The sequence below is a fragment of the Diceros bicornis genome, chromosome 16, assembly GCF_020826845.1.
Source record: "Diceros bicornis minor isolate mBicDic1 chromosome 16, mDicBic1.mat.cur, whole genome shotgun sequence".
Lineage (NCBI taxonomy): Eukaryota > Metazoa > Chordata > Mammalia > Perissodactyla > Rhinocerotidae > Diceros > Diceros bicornis.
In genome coordinates this window covers 55,791,136-55,816,567 of record NC_080755.1, presented here as the reverse complement: position 1 = coordinate 55,816,567, position 25,432 = coordinate 55,791,136, and the positions used below count along the sequence as shown (strand labels likewise).

The 25,432-nt window shown below is 34.7% G+C and overlaps 1 long non-coding RNA gene across 1 annotated transcript in view; it reads right to left on the bottom strand.

The window, feature by feature from the left end:
- LOC131415189 (uncharacterized) overlaps positions 1-23,443 on the bottom strand; it is a 28,894-nt gene extending 5,451 nt beyond the window's left edge. The window contains exon 1 of the long non-coding RNA XR_009222349.1: positions 23,376-23,443. This is a non-coding gene — a long non-coding RNA (uncharacterized LOC131415189). The remainder of the gene's footprint in view (positions 1-23,375) is intronic.
- Positions 23,444-25,432: the final 1,989 nt, after the last annotated feature.

The window sequence follows — 25,432 nt, the reverse complement described above, 5'->3', positions numbered from 1 at the left end:
AGCAGTGGAGCGCAGGCACTTAACCGCTAAGCCACGGGGCCGGCCCTCCTTGCTCTTCTGGAAAGAACTCAACAATGTCTGACAGGTGGAGGATGGAAAATTTTGAAAGTCTTGGTATGTATCATCTCTGGCATGGATACTAGTCTTCTCCTTGTGAGTTCCAAAAGCAAGTGGAGCACTGAGGCAGCCCCAGGCGGCTCCCACGGTGAATTAGAACAGAGGAAAGAATAGGGCAGAAATAGAGTGGGAACTCCAGTATGTGGAATGGGCTGTGAGCCTTCAAAATACCTCCTCAGATGGTAATAGTGAGAATTTTCTGGAGTCCTGAAGTTCCTTTCTTTGCTAGTGGGAATAAAAACAGAAAACTTGGGGTATTGATTCTAATGGAGCATCATTTGTGTCAACAGACTGGGAAGACCCTAGAAAAGTTCCAAATGCAGGTGCAGCATACATACGTAAGATGTTGATTTAGAGATGCGGGTAAACTGTATTTGCACTGGCTTCCTTAAAGGAAGTGGCAAATAAAGTAAAATGATATGTTAATTAGTAATTTATATTTATCTAAATATTCACATTTTCAAAGGCAATCTACCTCTTAATTGATGATGAATAATAAACCAGTATGGTACAAAAGTGAAAATCCAAGAGACAAATAAGCAGATAAAAAGATTGGTTCAACCTCATTATTAACTACTTTAAAATATTTTAATGTTGTACCAGTATACTCTTTATTTTTTGCTGATTTAGCGGGTTTTAAATATTTTTTTTATATAATCTATGTTACAATTTAAGGAGGAAAATATCACGAAAAGAAACAAACAAAAATTGGTCAGAATTTTCCAAAATGCGAAAGAGGAATATTGTAAGTAAAAAAATAAAAGATTAAGGGTCACACAGTTTATTTTTTAAGGTAATTTATGAACTGTTATAAATGAAAAAAGGCAGCACTGGTTTTGCCCAATTATGACCTTACACTCTATTAAAAATCATACACAGAACCATCACCCAGTCTCTTTACTGTAGTCTAAATTTTTTTCTGTAGCCTCAATGAACATATTACATAACTTATTTATTATATTCATTCTTTATTGTTTATCTCTGTTCCCTGGAATGTAAACTCCCTATAATCAGAGATCTTTCTTTAATTGACTGAAGTGTCCCAAGCACAGAGAATAAGTGCTCAATAAACGTTTGTTGACTAGATGGTTGAAAAGTAAATTCATTAAGGTAAAACACTGAATGCAACTTAGTGTTAATGAAACACTGATGGCAAGAGAAGTCGTGCAGGGAAATGTTTATACATTTGGCAGTCTTATTGAATTAGAGTAAAAGAACAAATGAAAAATTTGTATTTTTATAAAAGGGGGTTTGTAGTTTGTATAGTTTATTTATTTGGCATCGGCATCTGACAATGATCTGAGCATAGACTCAAATATTTTTCTAAAGGTTGAGAGGACATGAGTCAAGTGACCCAAAAGCTTTGCCATCGCTGCCTTTCACACCACAACACAAAACATGAACAACTGCTTTTTTCAATTGAGGTGAAATTCACATAGCATAAAAATAACCATTTTAAAGTATACAATTAGTGGCATTTAGTACATCACAATGTTGTGCAACCATCACCTCTATTAAGTTCCCAAATATTTTCATCACTCTAAAAGCAAACCCTATACCATTAAGAAGTAGCTCCACATTCCCAACTCCTCCCAGCCACTGGCAACAACCAATCTTTCTTTTTGCCTCTATGGATGTACCTGTTATGGATACCTCATATAAATCAAATCATAAATATGTGATCTTTTGAGTCTAATTCTTTCATTTAGCGTAAGGTTTTTGAGGTCCATGCACACTGTAGTATGCAACAAAACTTAATTCCTTTTTAAGATTGAGTAATGTTGCATTGTGTGTACATACCACATTTTGTTTTTCCATGCATCTGTTGATGGATACTTAGGTTGCTTCCACTTTTTGGCTATTATGAATAATGTTGCAATGAGCACTGTGCTGCAAGTATCTGTCTGAGTGCCTGTGTTCAATTCTTTTGGGAATATACCTGGAAGTGAAATTGTTGAATCATATGATAATTCTATGTTTACTGTTTGAGGTACCACCAAAATGCACCATTTTACGTTGTCATCAGCACTGTTTGACAGTTCTAATTTCTCCGCATTCTCACCAGCACTTGTTATTTTCCATTTTTTAATATTATTGCCATCCTAGTGGTTATGAAGTAGTAGTTTTGTGGTTTTGATTTGCATTTCAAATCAAATAATGAATAGTGATGCTGAGCATTTTTTCATGTGCTTGTCAGCCATTTGTATATCTTCTTTGGAGAAAGGTCTATCAAGTCCTTTGTCAATTTTTACATTTGGGTTGTTTTTCTTTTTGTTGTTGAGTTTTAGGAGTTCGTTATATATTCTGGACGCTAGACCCTTATCGGATATATGATTTGCAAATATTTTGCTCATTCTGTGGGTTATCTTTTCCCTTTCTTGATAAAGTCATTTGAGGCACAAACGTTTTTCAATTTAAGGCCAATTTATCTATATTTTCTTTTGTTGCTTGTGCATTTGGTGTCATATTTGAAAATCTATTGCCAAATCCAAGATCTTAAAGATTTACCCCTATATTTCCTTCTAATGGTTGTGGTTTTAGCCTTATATTTAGGTCTTTGAACATTTTGAGTCAATTTTTGTAGTGGTATAAGGTAGGAGGTCAATTTTATTCTTTTGCATGTGAGTATCCTGTCGTCCCAGCTCCATTTATCGGAGAGACAATTCTTTTCCCCATTGAATGGTCTCTGCTCTCTTGTTGAAAATCAATTAACCAGAGAGTATGGGTTTATTTCTGTACTCTCAATTTAGTCTATTTGTCCATATGTTTATCCTTATACCATTACCATAATACCATAGTGTTCTGATTAAAATAATTTTGTAGTAAATTTCGAAATTGGGAATGTGAGTCCTCCAATTTGCTAATTTTCAAAATTGTTTTGGATATTTAAGCCCTTGCAATTCCACGTGAATAGAGAATCATATTCTACATTTTTACATAAAAGGCGGTTGAGATTTTGTTAGGGATTTCATTGAATCTGTAAAGTGCTTTGTTTGGTATTGTCATCTTAACAAAATTAAGTTTCCTAATTCGTTAACATGGAATGTCTTTCTGTTTATTTATATCTTCTTTTGTTTCTTTCAGCGATGTTTTGTAATTTTCAGCATATGAGTCTATCCCATCTTTGGTGAAATTTATTCCTAGATATTTTATTCCTTCGCATGCTATCATAAATAGAATTGTTTTCTTAATTTCCTTTTCAGAATGTACATTGCTAGTGGATAGAGTTTCAATTGATTTTTGATTGTTGATTTTGTATCTTGCAACTTTGCTGAATTCATTTATTAACTCTAATAACTTTTGTGTGTGTGTGAATTCTTTAAGATTGTCCTCATTTAAGGTCATGTCCTCTGTGTAGAGGCCTGTTTTACTTCTTCCTTTCCAATTTGGATGCCTTTTATTTCTTTTCCTTGCCTAGTTGCTCTGGCTAGAACTTCCACTCTGTTAAATAGATGTGGCAAAGGAGACATGTCTTCTTCCTGATCTTAGGGGGAAGGCTTTCAGTCTTTCACAATTGAGTACAATGTTAGCTGTTTCTTTGTTTTTTATAAATGCCCTTTATCATGTTGAGAAAGTTTTCTCTTGCTACTTTCCTAAGTGCTTTTATCATGAAATGATGTTGGATTTTGTCAAATGCTTTTTCTGCATTTATCGAGATGATCATATGTTTTTTCCTTTATTCAATTAATGTGGTGCATTATATTTATTGTTTTTCGTATGTTGAATGACACCTGAGTTCTTGAGATAAATTCCACTTGGTCATGGTGTACAATCATTTTAATATGCTACTGGATTTGGTTTACTAGTATTTGGTTGTGGATTTTTGCGTCTATATTGATAAAGAATATTGATGTAGTTTATCCTGTTTTGATATCAAGGTAATGCTAGAATGAGTTTGAAATGTTCCCTCCTCTTCCATTTTTGGAAGAGATTGAGAAGAATTGTTGTTAATTCTTTTTTAAAAGTTTGGAAGAATTCACTGGTGAAGCCATCTGGTCCTGAGTTTGTCTTTATTGGGAAGATTTTATTACTGATTTAGTCTCCTTACTTAATATAGGTCTATTCAGATTTTCTATTTCTTCTTGAGTTTATTTTGGTATGTTTTGTGTTTCTTGTAATTTGATCATTGCATCTAGGTTATCCAATTTATTGGTGTACAGTTGTTCATAGTATTATCTTAGAAAACTTTGTATTTCTGTAAGGCTGGTAGTAAAGTCCCACTTTCATTTCTAATTTTAATAATTTGAATCTTCCTTCTTTATTTCTTTGTCAGTTTAGCTAAAGGTTTGTCAATTGCATTGATATATATATATATATATATATATATATTTTTTTTTTTTTTTGTGAGGAAGATTGGCTGTGAGCTAACATCCATTGCAAATCTTCCTCTTTTTGCTGAGGAAAATTACCACGAGCTAACATCTGTGCCCATCTTCCTCTATTTTGTATATGGGAGGCCACCACAGCATGGCTGGACGAGCAGTGCATATGTCCGTGCCCAGGATCGGAACCCACGAACCCCGGGCTGCCGAAGCAGAGCACGCAAACTTAATCACTATGCCAAAGCACCAGCCCCGTGTTGATCTTTTTAAAGAACCAACTTTTGGTTTCACTGATTGTATTTTTTTCTTTCTCTATTTCATTTATCTCTGCTCTTATCATTATTATTTGCGTATTTCTGCTGGCTTTGGGTTTAGGTTGTACTTCTTTTTCTAGGTTTTAAGATTTAAAATTAGATTATTTATTTGAGATTTATTCTGTTTTTTTTTTTATAATTTTATTTATTTTTATTTGTTCCCCCAAAGCCCCAGTAGATAGTTGTATGTCATAGTTGCACACCCTTCCAGTTGCTGTATGTGGGACGCAGCCTCAGCATGGCCAGGGAAGCGGTACCTCAGTGCGCGCCCGAGATCCGAACCCAGGCTGCCAGCAGCGGAGCACGAGCACTTAACCACTAAGCCACCGGGCCGGCCACTAGAGTTATTCTGTTTTAATGTAGACATTTACAGCTATAAATTTCCCTGAACACTGCTTTTACTGCATCCTCTCATTTTGATATGTTGTGTTTTCATTTCATTTGTCTTAAAATATATTCTAACTTGCCTTGTAAATTTCTTTCACCTATTGATTGTGTTGTTCAATTTCTATATATTTGTGAATTTTCCAGTTTTCCTTATGTTTTTGATTTCTAATTTCATTCCTTTGGGTTGTAGCAATACTTTGTATGATTTCAATCTTTTTATATTTATTGAGGCTTGTTTTGTGATCTAACATATAGTTAATCATTGAGAATGTTCCATATACACTTGGGAAAAGTCTGTATTCTTTTGTTTTTGGGTGGAGTGTTCTGTATTTTTCTGTTAGGGCTAATTGGTTGATAGTGTTGATCAAGTTTTATATTTTCTTCTCAATCTTTATCCTAGTGTTTCAATCCATTATTGAAAGTGGGATATTGAAGTTTCTAGCTGTTATCAGGGAGCTGTTTACTTCTCCTTTCAGTTTTGTGAATTTTTGCTTAATATCTTCTGATGCAGTGTTGTTAGGTGCATGGATATTTATTATTCTTATATCTTCTTGATGGATTGATTATATTATCAATATATAGTTGTCATATCCTCTTTTTGTCTCTTGTAACCATTTTTTTAATTTAATTTTTTTTTTTTTTTTTTTTTTTGGCAAGGGATATTGGCCCTGAGCTAACATCTGTGCCCATCTTCCTCTTTTTTATCTACGGGATGCCGCCACAGCATGGCTTGATGAGCGGTGCACAGGTCCATGCCAGGGATTGGAAACTGCAAACCCTGGGCCACTGAAGCAGAGTGCATGAACTTAATCATTACGCCACTGGGCCAGCCCCCTCTTGTAATCATTTTTGACTTAAAGTCTATTTTGGCTGATTTTAGTAGAGCCACTCTATTTTTTTTTTTTTTTGTGAGGAAGATCGGCCCTGAGCTAACATCTGCCAATCCTCCTCTTTTTGCCGAGGAAGACTGGCCCTGGGCTAACATCCATGCCCATCTTCCTCCACTTTATATGGGATGCCACCACAGCATGGCCTGACAAGCGGTGCGTCAGTGCATGCCCGCATCTGAACTGGCGAACCCCAGGCGGAAGCAGCGGAGGGCATGCACTTAACTGCTGCGCCACCAGGCCAGCCCCTCTAATGCTATTTTGCTTACTATTTGCCTAAAATATCTTTTTTCACTCACTCATTTTCATGTACTTGTGTTTTTGGATTTAAATTGAGTCTCCTGAAGACAGCTTGTTGTTGGATCTTGTTTTTTTATCCATTTGGCCATTCTCTATCTTTTACTTGGAGAGTTTAATCCATTTGCATTTAAAGTACTTACAGATAATTAAGAACTTATTTCTGGCATTTTGTTATTTCTTCTGTATATGTCATGTATTTTCGTTCCTCAATTCCTCCATTACTGCCTTCTTTTATGCTTAATTGATTTTTTGTAGTGTACTGTTTTGATTGCTTTCTCATTTCCTTTTCTGTATGTTTTTTAGTTATTTTCTTCATGGTTACCCAGGTATCCTTCTCTTACAACTTTATAACCTCAACAATCTATTTTGGGTCTTCTCTTCACTAATTTAACTACTTCACTTTAGAAAATAAGGTACAATATTTGTTTAGCTTGGAGGGTACTAGGTAAAGGGTTAAATCCTGTTGTGACTATTGGTCTTTCAGAAGATTTAGGCCTGTGACTAAGCTTTGTAAAGAGAAGGTAATAGTGAGCCAGAATGAAAATGCAGTGGCCTTTATCTGAATTGATAAAAGTTCTTCCCTTTGGGAAGATGTAACTCTGAAAGGATAAAGTTTATTGAGAAAGGGAAGGATTGGATTTGAACTCCAAGTTAACCCCTCCCAACCCAGACTCTGTGCAGAAACCACACCAAAGGCTCTGTCATGTGTTTGAGAAATAACTGAAGCCAGTTTTGGAAGACAAAATATTAAGTGTTTCTTGGTAGATATCAGTGTGCAGATATAGTTGCAGGTCGATGTAAAATGAGCTACTCTTTTACAGTCTCACTCTAAGGTTGTAATGGAAGAAAATCTCACACCAAATTATGCCCACATAAGACATTTTAGCCAGAAGTCTTTAGTAGACATAAAATCAGCCTATAACCTCCCTGAAGTCTCAGTGATCTGCCTGCTAGGTTACTCTGAGAGCACCTAGAATGAAGAGTCCCCATGAGCCAAAATTATCAATATTCAATTAATCATCTACTTGAGCTCAGGTGATCAGGAGTCACAGGACTATTTAGGGATGAAAACTAGGCTGCTTTTCCTAAGGGTGAAGGTAAAAAGCTAGATTCTTATATATCCAGTTCATGACACTGATTTCATCAACGAAAACCATTTTTAATACCCATTGTGGTGACTAACAAGACACTAATTTCGCCATCAAAAATTCATGTTTAATATTTATGCTGCTAATTAGAAAGGCCTCTTTTGTTGATTAGAGAGAAAAGAAAATGAAGCACATCCAACAGCTTACGCTCTCTCCTTATTGAACGCTAGCTAATCATCTCTGTGGTGCATATTTCTGATTTGGAGAGTGGATCCCCCATTGGGTGAACTTAAAACAAAACACATGTCATACTCTCTAAATTAAGGTGTTTTGAAGTCAACTACAGATATCGCAACAAGCAAAATTATAAATTTGAACCATATTGCAGATATTATAAATCAAAATAATTTATAACCAGCATTAGGGTTACTTAAAAATCTATCAAAATCAGAGTTTGTTTGGCTAAACCTATGGTAATTATATATAAAGTCTAGAGAAATATCTCAAGTGAACACATAACTGATTCTATAAAGTACACACTATGTGCCTTTTCAGGAAATAGATATATTCAAGGTAAGTAAAATTTCCACTCTTTATTAAATTGGTAATTTTAGTTAATAAAATATAAGAACTTATTAATTATAGTCATTTTAAGTATACAGCTTCCAAAATAATTTATATAGTTATTATTTATATTATTAAAATAATATTTCGCTTTATGCAGCTATAGTATATACCACCTATTGAAAGGTAATAAACTATCCTACTACCACTTAATCCACTTAATAGGTTATTCTGTCTATTCTTTGTGTTTTTTTTTTCTTTGTGAGGAAGATTGGCCCTGAGCTAACATCTGTGCCAATCTTCCTCAACTTTTTTGTATCTAGGACACTGCCACACCTTGATGAGCTGTGTGTAGGTCCACACCCGGGATCTGAAGCTGCAAACGCCAGGCCACTGAAGAGGAGCACACAAACTAAACCACTCTGCCACCGGGCCAGCCCCTATTCTGTCTATTCTTGATAAAAAAATTTGTATAATTTTCTTCAGCCTGAGTTAGAATTTTAATTTTCTTTTTATGCCATTTCTCTTTGCAGTCAACAGATGTTCTCCACAACAAGGAGAATAATGTGCCTGGAGAATCCAGCCTCTAGCTTCTAAGTGAAGTCGTTGCTATAAAATGCTGTATCTTGAGTTTTGATCATAAAGTTTCCAAATGTAGGTACCTCGATCAAGTACTAAAACAAGACAACTCTTTCCTTTATCATACTAAAAGAGCTGGTTATTGCTTCTCTGGGGAATCAGTGTATTACTTTCAAGAACAGAACTTCAGTATCATCTGTTGCTGCAATAATGTTCAATATTTTCCCTAGTGTTCAGTGAAATATTGAGTGAACTTGAGTTTTCTTTCCTAATTCTGTAGTTGAGAATAATTGCTTTGTTTTTCCCACATGATAGTTGTGGCTAAATAATTTTGAAAAGAGACTAGTTCCCTAAGTACTGAATATTGAAATTAATTAGCATTCACCTTGCACTGTGCACTGCCGTCCCTGGAAGATTGCAATAATGAGTGTTCCGATTAACCACACGCATTAGGGACACCTTGCACTATTAGGCCTTAAATATACGTAGTACTTGAACAGTCAAAATATACTAAAAAAATCAGTTGCACCCACAAACCTAAGAGGACCAGGATATAGAAGGACATGGTCCCTTATCTATTCAGAGTGTACTGTACTATGCTGGTACATCATAATATCGTCTCAACTAACATTTCCAAGTGTCTGTTCTTGAAACTAACATAACATAACAACACGGTGTTAACAAATAATCACATTTTAAAAGCACAGCATTTGGTTTAATGACTCCTTTTAATTAATTGCAAGGGTTGTATTTAGAAAACTGTTGATTTATCAAAACAAAGCCAACTGATGGATAATGGCAAACATAATTTTAGTCAGTCTGTCTGTTTTACTTCTTTCCTATAATCTCACCAGGTGTTGGCTAAGTTTCAAATTTAGTCAAAGCATTTGTTCCAAGATTTAAAAAATTAGCCTACTTTAGTTTATTCACAGCCTGATTAAACAGATAATGAAAACTTACAGATGCAGATCCCTGTTAAATTATTGCAGCTTGAATGAATTTGTGGAGTGGATTATTAGTTGTACATAAACTGGAACAAGCTGAAGCAGTCCTGTTCATACCAAGGAGGAAGACACACCAAGATTTGATGTTTTCTGTCTTCTATGTATTTTTCTAAAAATGGCTCCTTTCAATTAATTTGAAAAGGGTGGGAAACTTGGAAAATTTTTGAAGGTCTACATGGGATTGAAGAACTCTGTTGTTTCAACTTTCTTTAGCTAGAGCTATTGTTCGTTGTACACTTTCAGAAGGGAATTGATCATCAAGGAAATTCTGTTTGCATTAAAATCCTTTTGCAACAAATAAAAGAATTAGGCTGTAAGTATTTTTCTGAAAGTGTTAAAATGGTCTTTGTGGTAAATTGTCACCTGCAAACTAGATGTGTGGCCGAGTCTCTATTGCGACTCTTTCCTATTTTTAGGACTATATGATTTTCAAACTACCTTCAATTATTAGAAAAAAACAGAGATTATAATCCTTTGAGGATTGTTATGAGGGCTAAATGAGATGATGTATGTGATATCCTCTAGCACTTCTCAGAGGCCAAACTCTTGCAGGTTTGTTTCTCTCATGTATTTGCACATGGAACAGGTTTTAAAAAAAAAAAAACGTAAAGAAAGCTTTGGACTTGATCTCTCCTATAGGCTAATTTAAATTTGAAAAAGTTACATATTGTCTCTGATCCTAAGATAATTTCTTTAGGTAATTGAGAACACAAAGAGAAATAATATATATACAGCTTCCAGAAATATTCTTGTCACTTTCTATTCGCCCGACAATTTTTATTGTCCTTAAAAATTTTAGATTATAATTTAATATATGTATTTTTATTATATACTTGCTCAGCAGTTGATAGTATTCTTTTTTTTTAAATTTAATTAATTAATTTATTTTCCCCCAAAGCCCCAGTAGATAGTTGTATGTCATAGCTGCACATCCTTCTAGTTGCTGCACGTGGGAGGCCAGAGAAGCGGTGCCTTGGTGCGGGCCTGGGATCCAACCTGGGCCGCCAGCAGCGGAGCGTGCGCACTTAACCGCTAAGCCACGGGCCGGCCCAGTTGATAGTATTCTAATTCCAGATTCTTGGAGACAGAAACAAAACATTGTAAAAATCCCAATTATCTGTTCTTTCCTACTCCAGCATGTACCTATTGAGCAGCTACAACATGCTTACATTGCTCTAGGCTTTAAAGATACTGTGCTTGAAGAAGACTTCCCTAATGAAACCTATCTGGTCATATCAATCATAAACAATAAGCAATACAATGTCAGGCGGGGAAGAGTACCAAGAAGAAAGTTAAATAGGGCACAGGTTAAAGAATAACATATTGAGGGCTGGCCCCGTGGCTCAGCGATTAAGTGTGTGCGCTCCACTACTGGCGGCCGGGGTTTGGGTCCCAGGCGCGCACCGACGCACCGCTTCTCCGGCCATGCTGAGGCTGCATCCCACATACAGCAACTAGAAGGATGTGCAACTACAAAATACAACTATCTACTGGGGCTTTGGGGGGAAAAATAAATAAGTAAATAAAATTATAAAAATGAAAGAGCTTCATAAAAAAAAAATAATGACATATTGAGGTGTAATGGTTGGGGCGGCCAGCGAAATATAGGGTGATCAAGAAATGGTAAGAATTCTTCCCATGTCAATTACAAATTTACTGTAATTCCCATTAAAATTCCAATGTGATATTTACCTAGACAAAATGATTCTAAAAGTAAGCAGAAAGAATAGCCCAATATGAGGAAAAAAAGGATAGCTCTACTAGACTTCATGTATTAGGTGACGATACAAATTAATGGGGAAATAAATGATTATTCCAAAAATGTTGCTAAGAAAATTATCTAAACTTTTAGAAAATTACTGATCTTTACCTTACATCATATACCCTAATATAGCCAAGATAAAATTAAGAGGCTTAAGTAAAAAGTAAACTATAAATAAGAAAGTATTGCTGATTATTTAAACAATACTCTGCTAGAAAGGACATTTTAAGTGTAAAAGCAATGGAATAAATAAAAACGAAAAAGTAAACTACATAAAAATGTAAAACTTATGAACATATAAAAATACATTAAAGGATAATAAACCCAAAAATATTTATTAAGGGATTTTAAAAGATGAATTCCTAATTTTACTGAGATAAGCCTGATAACCTTGAGGTTATCTAGAACTGTGCCAATATAGTAGCCACTAGCCACATGTAACTATTAAGCACTTGAAATGTGGCTAGACCAGGTTGCCTTATCTAATCTCTCTCAGAGTGTGTGTTTAGAGCCTTGATTATGATAATGATAATGAAGGTGGTGATGATAGTGATTTTTGCTACATATCATTTTGGCATTTTCTTCTGTCTTGACACTTTCCTGTGTTCTTGATGTTCCCTTTATATTTGATATACTTATGCTGAAATTTGGGAAGTCAAGTATCTTTGGTCCCATAACACTGCAGCTTCCTGATTTACATAAAGGCTCTGAAATGTTAATTGGCCGAGACCAAATACCTCAAGGATGCCATGTTCTATATAACTCAAAAGAAAAAAAAAGTTGAACAATTGACTCCAAATAAAACCATCACCAAATTTCTTATAAAGAACTGGGCAGGGTAGAGAGGGAAAACACTAAGTTCTAACATAAATTTTTGACAGTAAATTCCCCTTATCCATTTTGGTTCCATTTAGGGAAGGGCTTATGGAGTCATTTCTGATATTTTCAACTGTCTGTTATAGGATGAGGACAGGTTTGGATAATAAACTTTTATAAAGGCAGGTTGTACCTGGAAATTGACTGCATATATGTGTGATGCTGGCCAGTGTATATCCCTAGATTCTGACAACTTGTGTCATTCCTACTTCCATATAGTGTCTCAGTTACCCCAAAGTAACCACGATGACTAACAGAACGTTACAGCATTGATAAAATTTCAGAGTTGGTAGAGTACAGAAACTGAACACTTAATTCACTTTGATTAAATAATTGCGTCTATGAATTCGTGTGATTATGAAGAGAACTGAGATGTAGACAAAATTATGCATGATAGTACCATCATTATTGATGTTGCTGCTGTTATCTTTATCTCAGTGCAGTTTGTACATAAGCAAAAAATCAGTTATGCAAACGTAATAATTTTAATTTGAGGAATACTTAATGACGTGAAGATGCTCATTAAATATTAAAGAAATATTTGTCATTCCATTATACAAAAATGCCCACAGATAACATTTTCGTTATATAGATCTCTATATATGTGTGTTTATATTTCTATGTGCATTGAGTCCTACTATATGTATTATTTGTTACTATCCTTCTTTACTTTTTAGTGTGAAGTCTCTATTGTGCTGAGGATTAAAGATGCCAAGTATTAGCACTTAGTGTTCCTTTCCCAGAGAGTAGGTTCTCTAAATTTTAGGCTGTTCATGATGTTCTATATTTTCTTATTGTTATATAACCAATGTGTTTCCTTGATAATTTTGGTTGCTCAGACACTCAAAAAACTAAGAATTGTTCAGTTCAAGTTAATTAACTCATTTCAACTGTGTAGTTCATAATCTCTTTCTTCCTATTTAATGTTATGTGCAATCATCTACATTACTTTTGGCTGCATTTCATAGGAATCTGAATACAATGGTTTAACAACATAAAGATGCATATTTCTCACGTAGAAAGAAATTCAGAGTCAGGCAGCCCATGGACTGAACAGTACTCCGCTATGTCGCAAGGGCCTCGCTCTTCTTTCCTTTCTGTCGTCTTTAGTTTGTGGCTTGTGTATTCACATTGTCAGTACAGTTGCTGTATCTAGTTATCACAATTGAGGAGAAGTAGGAAGATGCTGACCATTTATTCGAACTGTTTTTACTTTTTAAACAAGAAAAGGATAGCTTTTCCAAAAATCTCACTGAGTCAAATGAAAAAGTAGACTTTCATTTATATGTAATTATCTGTAACTAGGTTAAAGGGCAACTGATGGCGACAAGTGAGTATTTCAAGGTATTTGCAAATGTACACTTTTCTAACCCCAAACAAAATGGGGTCTGTTGGAAAAGAAAATTGAGATCTGAATATTGGGGAGACAATGAGCAGATAGATTTAGATTTGAATCTTGATGCTCCAATTTACTAACATAGACTTTTAATAGATATTTTAGTCACTTTGAACCAATTTTCTCATCTATTAAATGATGAAATAATATCTGTCTATCTCCGTGGTTATGAGAAGTTAATAAGACAGTGTCAATCATTTAGTGAAATACCTGAATCATATTGTGTTTTCATTATTGTGCTGATTTACATGAAGGGTTAGGCTTGTGAAGATACAAGGGTTTATGTATATTAAATGTCTAGAGGGGTTTTTTTGGCAGTAGATGAGGCTGAAATTAATAAAAATAAGAAAATATTCTAAAACAAACAAACGTTGTTAAAGGCATATGACTGGTATGAAAAAGTTTTTCTCATTACTTTTCCAGAAAACATAATTAAGAATTAATGCTAAATATATTGTGCTCTTATTGTATTTAATACAGCCACAGTAATATAAAATAGTGAAATGCCAGTCATTTATATTTTTATGAGCCTTATTTAAAAAAAGCATCTCTTTGGAAATAGGTAGACAAAGATGGCAGATTAAAATCTACAATATATTAATTTACAGTATTATTATAAGGAAGAATTAATTGTTAGTTGAAGGCATTGACATAGCATGTGACTATCAACCAGTATAAGTCAAATTCACAGAGCATATCTGTTGCTCACTTAAAGGCTTTATTATTACTTGGATTCTGAATAAAGAAAGAAACTTGTTTTCTTAACTACCTGTGGATGGAACCTTGGTTGTCTTTTATTAAGAATTTTAAATCTTCAGAAAATGGTCTCACATAATTGAAGCTAAAAGGAAATCCAATGAGAGTGGAGAGAAAACGTGAGAAGGCGATACACGCTTTCTCAAGTCCAGGGCTGCTTCTTTGTGTTGATTGCATCTTTTATGTTAACTGGGTTAACTCAAAATAAAAACTGAACGCAAGAAAGTCAAAAGGTAATATAGGATCAGACAAGAAGAAATGAGCTATTTTCAATGCTTCAGCCTCTTTTCAGACTGCCTACCATTATCTGATGTGAAGTCTTTATTACAAGCTACCCGAACGTCTGCACTAGTTTCCCACCAGGCCTCTATGCCTTCAGATTCTACGTCTTTCGTATGCTCATCCTCCATACTTCCACTAAAGCTGTTACTCTAAGACATAGTATTATTTTGTGTCTCTTCTGGTCAAAAGTCAGATTTTCTCTTAATTAATAGAGAAGAAAATTCAGTTTATTTTATAATCAAGAACTTTCCCATTCCAGGTTTAAAATACCTTATTGGTTTTTTCTCCTCGCATTTCTTTCCTCTCTGACCTGAGCATGCACTTGGAATGGCTCGATGATTTTGTTCATTGTATTCCATCCTCTTCCATCTAACTGGCATTTCATTCCACTCATTTTAGCCCATTGAAATCTCGTTAAGGATCAGCTCAAATTTCATTTGTTTGTGAGTTCTTTCATGACTTTCCTAGGCAGATGTGGTTACTCCCTCATTTGTGATTCTATAACACTTTATTTATACCTACATTACAGAATTTGTTATAAATGTAATGTTTTCTAGTTAGTTGTGAACCTACTTCCTCTTCTACTAGGTCAAGACCCCCTTTTTTTTTTCCGCCAGTGCCTAATCTGACGATGTGTAACAGTAGGCTCTCATTAATGCTGTTGAATTGAATTAATATCCATAAATGTAGGCCATACACAGTTAACTTTTCATGCCATAGGGTTTGTTTCCTTTTAATATCTACTATTCTGGGATCAGTGCCCATTTGCCTTTGTGACATATTAGAAAGAATATCGATGAAACATTTTCCTCCAAGTTCACCTTGCTGAATATTCTAAACTACACTTCATGCCTTCTGCTTGCATCATCTCTTTTCTCAAATAATCCATCATTTTCAATTACAAAATCCTAGGTCATATAGACTACATTGCATAGAATTTCTGCATTCTTCCAGGAATGTCTTAGTAAAAACTAATATGTCTTCTTTTAATTAATTATTTTCATATCCATTCAGCACAGAATTCCCTTATTGACCTCTCATTAAAAGTCCATCTCGTCCTTGTTGAGTCTCTGTACACTCAGAATAGAGGTGAATCTGCCAACCTCATCAAGTTTCTTAAAATAAATTTTCAGTTGTAAAGATTTGCAAGGAGAATTAAAAAGTCCACGGTCAAAATCAGGCATTTATTCATCCTGAAATTTTTTTCTGTGGATATATTTACCCAAGAAGAAACCAAACATATTCAAAGCCTCACATGAATAGCAGCATAATATCTAGCTTAGAGTCCAAAATCTGTCGTTGAGAAAGCTGGTAAAGTCATCTGACTTCACATAGTAAAATAGCTTTAGTTTTCACATAGTAAAATGTGAGAAATTTAGATAATATCTATGTTCTTTGCTTCTTGAAATTCCTTTTTTTTTTTTAAAGTTCTACTTTAATACTAGAACCATAAAAATTAGCATTTAGGAGGCTATGTAGTAAATCACTCTCAAAGTCATTGAGTCATACAATACTAGAGTTGGAGGAAAACTTAGAGACCATGTAGTCTAGTTTTTCTTCTCACAGCAGAAACTTCACGTTAATGCCCATATCAGGGGGTCATTTTCTATCAGTCAATTATGCTCTACAATAAGGAGTTTATTACATCAAAACTTAACATAGTCCACTGTTGGACAAGATCGCTTATCAGAAAATCCTTACAGCCTACATCTGCATTTCTATCTCCTGCCCATCCTTAGTTAAAAGTGTCTAGACACCCCAAAGAATGTACCCCTAGAACTGTGGAATACTGTCATGGTCACAGCTTTGAGGAGATAAGGATTCAAAAAAGGGGCCATTTTAGCCAACCATTGCATCATCTATGGAAGGCAGAATTCTATAAAGCATGCCCCCACCCTAAGATTCCACATCTTGATCCCCAGTACTGTGAATATGATGAGATATCAGTCCGGCGATTTCAGTTACATTATACGGTACAGTCGACTTTAGGCTAAGGAAATTTTCAATGTGGGCCTGACCTAACCCTATGAACCCTTAAAACAGAAAGCTTTCTTTGGCTGGTGACAGAAAAAGAAGTGAGGGGGATTCCAAGTATGAGGATTTGACAAGCCTTTCCTGGTTTTGAAGGGGGCCACGTGAGAGGGAATGCAGGTGGCTTCTAAGAGCAGAGAGTGACCCCTTGCTTACAGCCAGCAAGGAAACGGAGACGTCAGTCTCACTACTGCAAGGAACTGACTTCTGCCAACAACCTGCATGGGATATCCAGATATCATGGAAGCAGGTACCTCTGCAGACCCTCCAGGTGAGAACTCGCCCCAGGAAACACCTTGATTGCAGCCTTGCGACACCCTAAGCAGAGACCCAAGTCACATCCTGACAGATTTCTGATCTACAGAACCGTGAGCTAATAAACGGATGTTGTTTAAGCTGCTAAATTTGTGGTAATTTGTTTATGTAGTAACAGAAAAATAACACATCATCTAAGAAATAATGTGGCACAGAGTTTATGTGTAAATGAGGTACTGATATGACTAAAGTTTTTCCTAAAATTTCACCGAGACCGATAGTCTTTCCCTCAAAGGAAAATGTTTCAATTAAGCTGTAATCATAAAAAATGTAATATGTTTGTCATAAACACTGGTATTTCATGTGAAGAAAAGCGTAGCTGTTTAATCCTTAGAATTTCCAGAAGGAAGTCAGTCATATTCTAATAAAAAGTATTGGAAACTTAGGCAGAAATAAACTGAATAAAGGCCATCCAATTATAGTTTTTTATTTAATTAAAAATATCAGATTCTTTGTAGTCAAATTCAATGGTCACACAAATTCTTCTGATGTGGTAGAGAAATGTTCTTATATAAAAAACACATTGAAAATTGAAAATATTATATAGAAGAAAACAGCTAACATTCATGAGGTGATTACTATTATTATATTATTCTTATTTTACAGATGAGGAAACTGAGGCACAGAGAAATTATGTTTATTTCCCTAAAGCCACAGAGGTAGTGAACGGTGAAGCTGGAATGTGAAGCCATGTTCCAGAGCCTACGGTCTAAACACTATTTATTATTTATGTGTGTGTGGGTTTGTGTATGACATAAAGAGATGTTTTCCATAATTTTATGAGAAACTACAACATAAAGGTAAATTTTCTTTCAGCCTAGATGACATTATAAAACATAAACAAAGATAGAGTTTTTAAAAATACTCTGTTTCTTCACCACCTGGTGTCATCATTTTGGCTCATGGATGTCTTGAATCCCTTGTCTCACTTTCTGTGGACAGAATACCATAGAACTATTCTTTTCTTTAGCACTTTATTGTAAAACTATAACTCAGGTACAGAAAATCACACAAAAGATTCATCTGTAACTCAATGGTTTGTCACAAAGAAACAGCCGTATAACCACTACACAATTGAGATGATAAAACATTGATATTTCTTGTTTTCATTGTCTTTCTGGTAATTAAAAATTTTTTGAGCTTTCATTGTGATTTCTTATTTGGCCTATGAGTTGTTTAGAAGTATGTTACTTAGTATCCCAACATACAGGTTTTCTAGTTATCATTTTTAATTAATTTTTGGTTTAGTGGATTTTCAGTCACAGAAGATGATATGTATGATTTCAAACAGTGGAATTTTGTTGAGACCTGTGTTACAGAACAACATATGATCAATTTTGTAAATTTTCAGCATACTTGAAAATAATTTGTATTCTACATTTGGGAGTGCAATAGCTTCACTATTAAGTCAAGTTTACTAAACATTGTTTTCAGATCGTTTTTTCTTATGATTTGGATGTGCTTGTTCATGAGTTAACGAGAGAGTTGGGATAAAGTATCTCATTATAATTATTTATTTTTCCATTCTTTATGTCAGTTTTTGTTGTATAATTATGAAACTTTATAATTTCTTGATTAAGTAAATGCTTTAGGATTATAAAATGTCTATTTATCTGTGATAATGCTTTTTGCCTTGAAGTCTGTTTTGTTTGACATTAATATTTTCACATTAGTATTAATTAGCGTTTGTATAACTTATCTTTATTCATACATTTATTTTTACCCTTTATTTAACCTTATATTTTAGATATTTCTCTCGTAAATAACAAATAGTTATCATTTCTTCATTTTCCTCCCCCAGAGGATCCTATATCCTCTAATATTTCCTTTAGTGTATGTGTGCTGGTCACAAAATATTACATTATTATTTTTTGCCTGCAAAAGTCCTAATTTCATCTATATTTTCACAATATTTTAATATGAAAATTTTAAAGAAAGCCAATTAAATCAGTTTTACAGTGAACACCCACACTTCTACCACTTAGATTCTTTCATTAATAGTTTTACTGCATTTGCTGTCCCAAGTATATACCTGTTCATATATATATATCCATCTATCAATCCATTTTGTATTTCTGATGCATTACAAAGTAACTTGGTTTCAGGGAAATGATCCAGATCTGTTCTAAAGTCCCTCATAGTACACGTCTATTTCGAGCTTACCATATTCCTATGGAGCAACCTTTCAAGATAGCACCCAAATTAGTAGAATTTCTCAGGAAATTTGTCTTATGGTGAGCCTTAGACTCCAATTCCTGTCCTCCTAGCATCGTGAGGCTGTCATGTCTTCAGAGCTCAACTCATGGCTTCTGAGCTTCCGTGTGCATTCCCTGAGATTGACCATGCCTTCGAGAAATAATTGGCCTCCATTTCTGGATTCACTCCCCTATCCCTCCACCCTCCTCTGAAAACTGTTCCAATAATTCTTAACTATCTTGACAGATTTCCAATAACTTTATCTATATTTTAAAAGAAAAGAGTTTTCTTCTCTTCTAATTTTCCATAAGAGGAGTGCTCTGAATTACCTGTTTCTACATTACTTGGTCTATAGCGGAAATTACAAAACAGTTGAATCTTTTTTTTCTCTTAGAGGAAATTAGACGTGAAACTCTAACATGTAAAATAAGAGAAATTGGAGGTCCTTGGAATAAAGTCAGGACAGGATATTCAGTGCCTTTTCCACTTATACCCCACAATCCACACCCTTTGGTACCTCCATAGAACCATAGGATTCCACAGAACAAATATTAAAAATCACTTTATTGGTGTATGCTGATCACTCTCTCCCCTCTCGGTGTTTCTGTCTCTCTTGTTTTGAGAATAGTACATATCTACCCTCTTGCTTATTACCTCTGTATCCTCTTTCTAATTATTTCTGACTCAGTAGTAAATTGCTCATGGGTTAATGTGTGTACCAGTTGAAAAATTTCAGTAGAAAAAATACGCTACCTTTATTCTCTGTGTGTAACATTATGTGTATATTGAAGCCCCTTTTTCCACTAGATTGATGAGAAATTCCATGCTAGTTGTTACTGTGACCCTCTTCTACTATTAGAATTTCACCATTATCTGGGATACATTGGGTAATACATAGAGAACATGGGAAGAACTTCTGATCACCAGTGTTTAATAGCTTTATTTTAAAACTGTAGTGTCTTTAAATCTATCAGCAGTCTGTTTCCTTGCAAATCAGCGGGATACTAGAATTTTTTTGGCCAAAGCTAGGAATATTATGCCTAAAGACCAGCTTGCCTGGAATCACCTTATGGCTTCCTCATCAAGCACTCTTCTGTGACACGCTGAGGTTTCATTTTTCTGGAAAGTCACAACAATTTCTCCTCATTCTACAGCAAGTGGTAAACTTTTTACTTCTTAAAGACAGTTCATTTTCCTCCAGGATAAAAAAAAAGTATATATTTCTTAAGAAAGAAAAATTTCTTCAGTATGTTTCTGCTTTATGCTCCACCAAAATGTATAAGTCAAGGAATTTCAGAAAATATCTAGACAGTTGATTGACATGTGGGATGGTACGAGCTTGGGCAGGGAGAAAAGGCAAAAATACATGGAGAAAAATATCACATATACATATTTCAATACAGTATTGTGCTAGATGAGCTATATCCCATATTCTCAAGAGTTTGAGATAATACAAAGGGTAAAATTAACAATAGTCAGTCTTAACCATAGTCAGAGATCTTATATCCAGTACCACGCATTGCCAGTGGGAGTGCTCAGGTCCTTTCTTTGTGTATCTGATGTGTTTTGGCCCAAGATAATAGATGCAGTTTCTAGTTGGTAGTGTGATCACCTCACTTACACACAAAGAAAGTCATTTAGTTCATTAAACATCTTTATTTTATACTCAGTTACATAGCTGATAGAATATTTTCCTGGGAGTCAGATCTTACAAACCATGTATTAGGAACTTGTTTATCATAAGCCATCCTAAAGAAGCAGGCATATCCAAAGGAAATGAAAACAGGATCTTGGAGAGATATCTGTGCTTCCATATTCATTGCAGTGTTATTCACAATGGCCATGATATGGAAACAACCTAAGTGTACCTCAGTGGATGAATGGATAAAGAAGATGTGGTATATATGCAGAGTGGAATATTATTCAGTCATGATAAAAACGAAATCCTGCCATTTGCAACAACATGGATGAATTTTGAGAGCATTATGCTAAGTGAAATAAGTCAGACAGAGATAGACAAATGCTGCATGGTATCACTTACATGTGGAATCTGAAAAAAAAACCTCATCGAAACAATAGAAAAGCAGTTGTCAGATGGGAAATAGGGAGAGGTTGGTAAAAGGATGTATGAATTAGCTAGATGAGGAGAATGTTTTCACAACGTATATGTATATCAGACCACCTTGATGTACACTTTAAATATCTTACAATTGTATATGTTAATTATACTTCAATAAAGCTGAAAAAAATAAAGAACCAGGCATATTGTGCTAAAAGCATTCCATAGATAATGACTCTTCTGCTAGCAAATTCTATTGCATTTGTTTTTCAGGAGGTCTGTCATTCTTATTTTTCCTATGAAAATAGACAAGTTTTCCTGGCTTCTTTATTTTCTGGGAGGAGCACAGCCTTGCTGCTTAAATCCTTCCTGGAAATGGTGATATCTTGGAAATGGTGACAATATTCAAAAAGATAGTGTCAGTGGCGAAAATTTCATTAGGGAAGTTGTTTGGGCATCACTTGGACTTTGCAAGCCCTTCACTCACCAAACATACAGAGATGTCCAATCTACAAGACATGGACTCACCAATTGTTTGTCTTGTCCAAAGATTAAGCTATGCTAATACTTAGATTATGTCATAATCATTTTTGTAATCTTAGCACCTGCCAAAGAAACTGGCTCATATTTTCTGCTCAAAAAATATTCGTTGTTGAATTTCTCTTTTTAATTGAGAGCAAGTTTTAAGAAATGATAGATACATCATCTTCTTGAAAAATAAAAAGGGCTTTGGTTTTATCCTTCTGTGTTGCCATTTCTTTCCACCTTGAGCACAGTGCCTCATCCTTCATGTACAATGAAGAGGTCAGTTCAACTTCTACAGCTGGTTCAAAGAGAAAAGAGTAGTAGCCTCTTGGAATTTTCGCTCACTCACAAGAATGATACAGCCTTAAAAGCAGGCCACTAAATTCTATTTCACTTGTATTGAAAACCTGCGTACTTCTTCACTAAAATATGTTTTCACTTGGAAGTTGTCAATTCCTCAAAAGTAAAATTACAAGGTATTGTTCCAAATGAGACAGTGTATTATATTTGTTGTTGCTATTGTAGAAGTAATATAAGGAGGATAGAAAGATTTGGCAAAAATCTAGCCATGTAGCAAGTTGAAAGTAGCCAAGATATCCTTTGGAAAGATGTCAGATTTTTATTTGTAATGTTACTTAACTGAACTCAGTTTAACATTTTGATTATGCCATATCACTCATAATAAATATTGGGATTCTAACATGAATTATCTCTCTGTATTCTGAAAGGCCAAGTTTTAGTTTCTTTAAGTAAGTCTGATCAGGACTTACTCAACATGACAACGAAACCATTATGTCAATGTTTGCTATTTGAATGAGGAAAAATTATGGTATTCCTAGTATGTCAAAGGGTATGGCACCATTATAATTCATTTCCAAGTAAGTTGCTTTCTCACTTGTGATGATGGATGGGTACAATTCATCTTTATTCAAATGTACATTTTTTCTGGATATAAGCAACAAAAATTTTTCAAAGAATTAGTCATGATTAAGATTTGGAGGACATCGAGAGGAAATTTAGCAAGATTTTTTTTTTTTTTTTTTTTTTGGTGAGGAAGAGTAGCCCTGAGCTATCACCTGTTGCCAATCTTCCTCTTTTTGCTGAGGAAGACTGGACCTGGGTTAACATCTGTGCCCATCTTCCTCTACTTTATATGTGGAACACCTGCCACAGGATGGCTTGATAAGCGGTGCATAGGTCTGCACACAGGGTCCAAACCTGCGAACCCCGGGCCACTGAAGCGGAGTGCGCGAACTTAACCACTACACCACTAGGCTGGCCCCAGCAAGATTTTTGAGTTTAAACTCTGGAGTTAGATCCAGTTGGGTCAGAATTAACAGATACTGACTCTGTGACCTTGAGGAATTTGTTTTTCCTCTCTTAGCCTCAGTTTGCTTGTCTGTAAAATTAGTATAATAGCACTAAATTACTTTGCTTATTTGAAGAGATGAAATGAGAAAACACAAGTATCTGGTATATACAGCAAGTACTCAAAAATGTGAATTCATAAATTCAATATATGTATACAGGAAGAAATGTATTAATTAGGCCTTTAAATTCCCTAGGCCCACACTAATTTTGACGAGGAATGGGGGACTTTGTTCTCTGGACTTACCTTAAGAACTAATCATCCTAATGAGGTTTTTTATTTCATTTTTACAATCTGATTTTATTTGGTTGACTTTGTTCCTCCATACCAGAGACCTAGGAAGTGGTAAAAAATGCTACATCATTCTCACAAACTTTCATTGGCTTATTAAAATAGATGTGGTAGAAAAAATACATATTTTTGTAAACACTCAATTCAAATCACATATCATAGTGCTTTTTAGGAGAATGAAATACTCAAAATATTACCCCTGGCAATGGATTAAATGGAGTCCTTGATCTAATGTATCATCCACTTTTTTTTTTTTTTTTTGGTGAGGAAGATCTGCCCTGAGCTAACATCTGCCAATCTTCCTCTTGTTTTTTTTTTTTTTTTTTTTTTTTTGCTGAGGAAGACTGGCCCTGGGCTAACATCCATGCCCATCTTCCTCTACTTTATATGGGACGCCGCCACAGCATGGCTTGACAAGTGGTGCGTTGGTGCGCGTACCGGGATCTGAACCGGTGAACCCCAGGCCGCCACAGTGGAACGCGTACACTTAACCACTTGCGCCACCAGGCTGGCCCCTATCATCCACTTTTTTAAAACCAATTTTTTTTTTTAATTAACAAATAACTGAAAATTAATTTAAAGATAAATCTATTAAAACTTTAGCTAAATAACAATTTTCAATTCTTATTTTTTCATTCCTTAAAAGATAAATATCAAAATAATAAAACACAAAGTAAAGTTACTTGGGACAATTAAAATTGTAATATTTTGGATTTATTTGTTTCCTTAAAACATCTGAATGATTTAGTAATTTGGGAAAGTGACTATACTTTCTGCAGGTGGATAATTTGCTAATTTGGTAACGGTGGATCAGAAAGATTATTATTCTGAGTCTTTTTTTGAAGACTCTGACTTTTTAATAAAGAAGACTAGAGAGCAAGAATCTGCTAGTTTAGTTCATCAATCAACATCTCTTTTCTGATGTGATGTGATGTGTTCCTTGAATGCCCCTAAATTATCAAACTTCTGAATCTGTAGAGTGAGAGATTTCCCTACCATTTACTAGGATTATGAGACCTAAATTTTCTTCTTCATATGTTCCTTCTCCTCCTCCTCCTCCTTCCCCACCGCCTTCTCTTCTTTATCTTCTTTTTCCTCTTGAAAATATGCTTCCTAAGAAAAATGATCATTTAGCAACTCAGATACGTATTAATACCTATTTATTAAAGGGAAGATTAATCTCATTCAATTGCACTCAAGTCTCTTTAGATTTCATGAGACAAAGGTAGAAGCCTTTTGTCTAGCTCTTGTTATGTAGTGGGGTCTAAGTGAACACTGATTGCAAATGAAGTGGTGGGAAATCTGAGGACCCTATATTAGAGCTCATCTACATATCCACATCACCCAGCCTTAGGATGTGGTTTAGCAGCAATATGCCAACAATGAAAGATAATTGGATGTCAATGATCTGGATGTTCAGTGTTACACAGGGAGGAAACACCACTCTGGGAACCAGGAGACCTAAGCATTCACACCGTACAAATTATTTGTTTGATCTTACACAGATGCTCAGTTTTCCTCAGTTTCTTCAATTATAATATAACAATAAAAACTCTGTATATCTACTTACAGAGTAATAGGATATATTTGAAGAAAGTTACTGTTTCAGCCATATATAGTTGTTTTACAACTCATATTATCAGACTTATTATGATCTTCATTATTTGTAAAGTAGAACAAATTTAGCCCTGGATCAAATATTCTAAATACTTGTGAATGAATTTGGAGTTCCAGATCAGTATACAGTGATGTGAAACAAATAATGTGAAACAAAATAAAGATGTTAAACCAGTTTTATCCCAACCTCCTTTGTAAGCTACAGAAAATAAATTGCTACAAAAGATTTGATACAAAATCTGGGAGCTCAGGAAAAAAAAATCTGTGCTGTGCTTGAAAAGTTATATCACAAACCAGTCAGCTAATTTTCCCCAAATGATCTATTTCTCCTTAATTAAAATATTTCTTAATTAAGATAATTTCTCTGTTTCTACTTTAAAAACAATAAAGAAGAT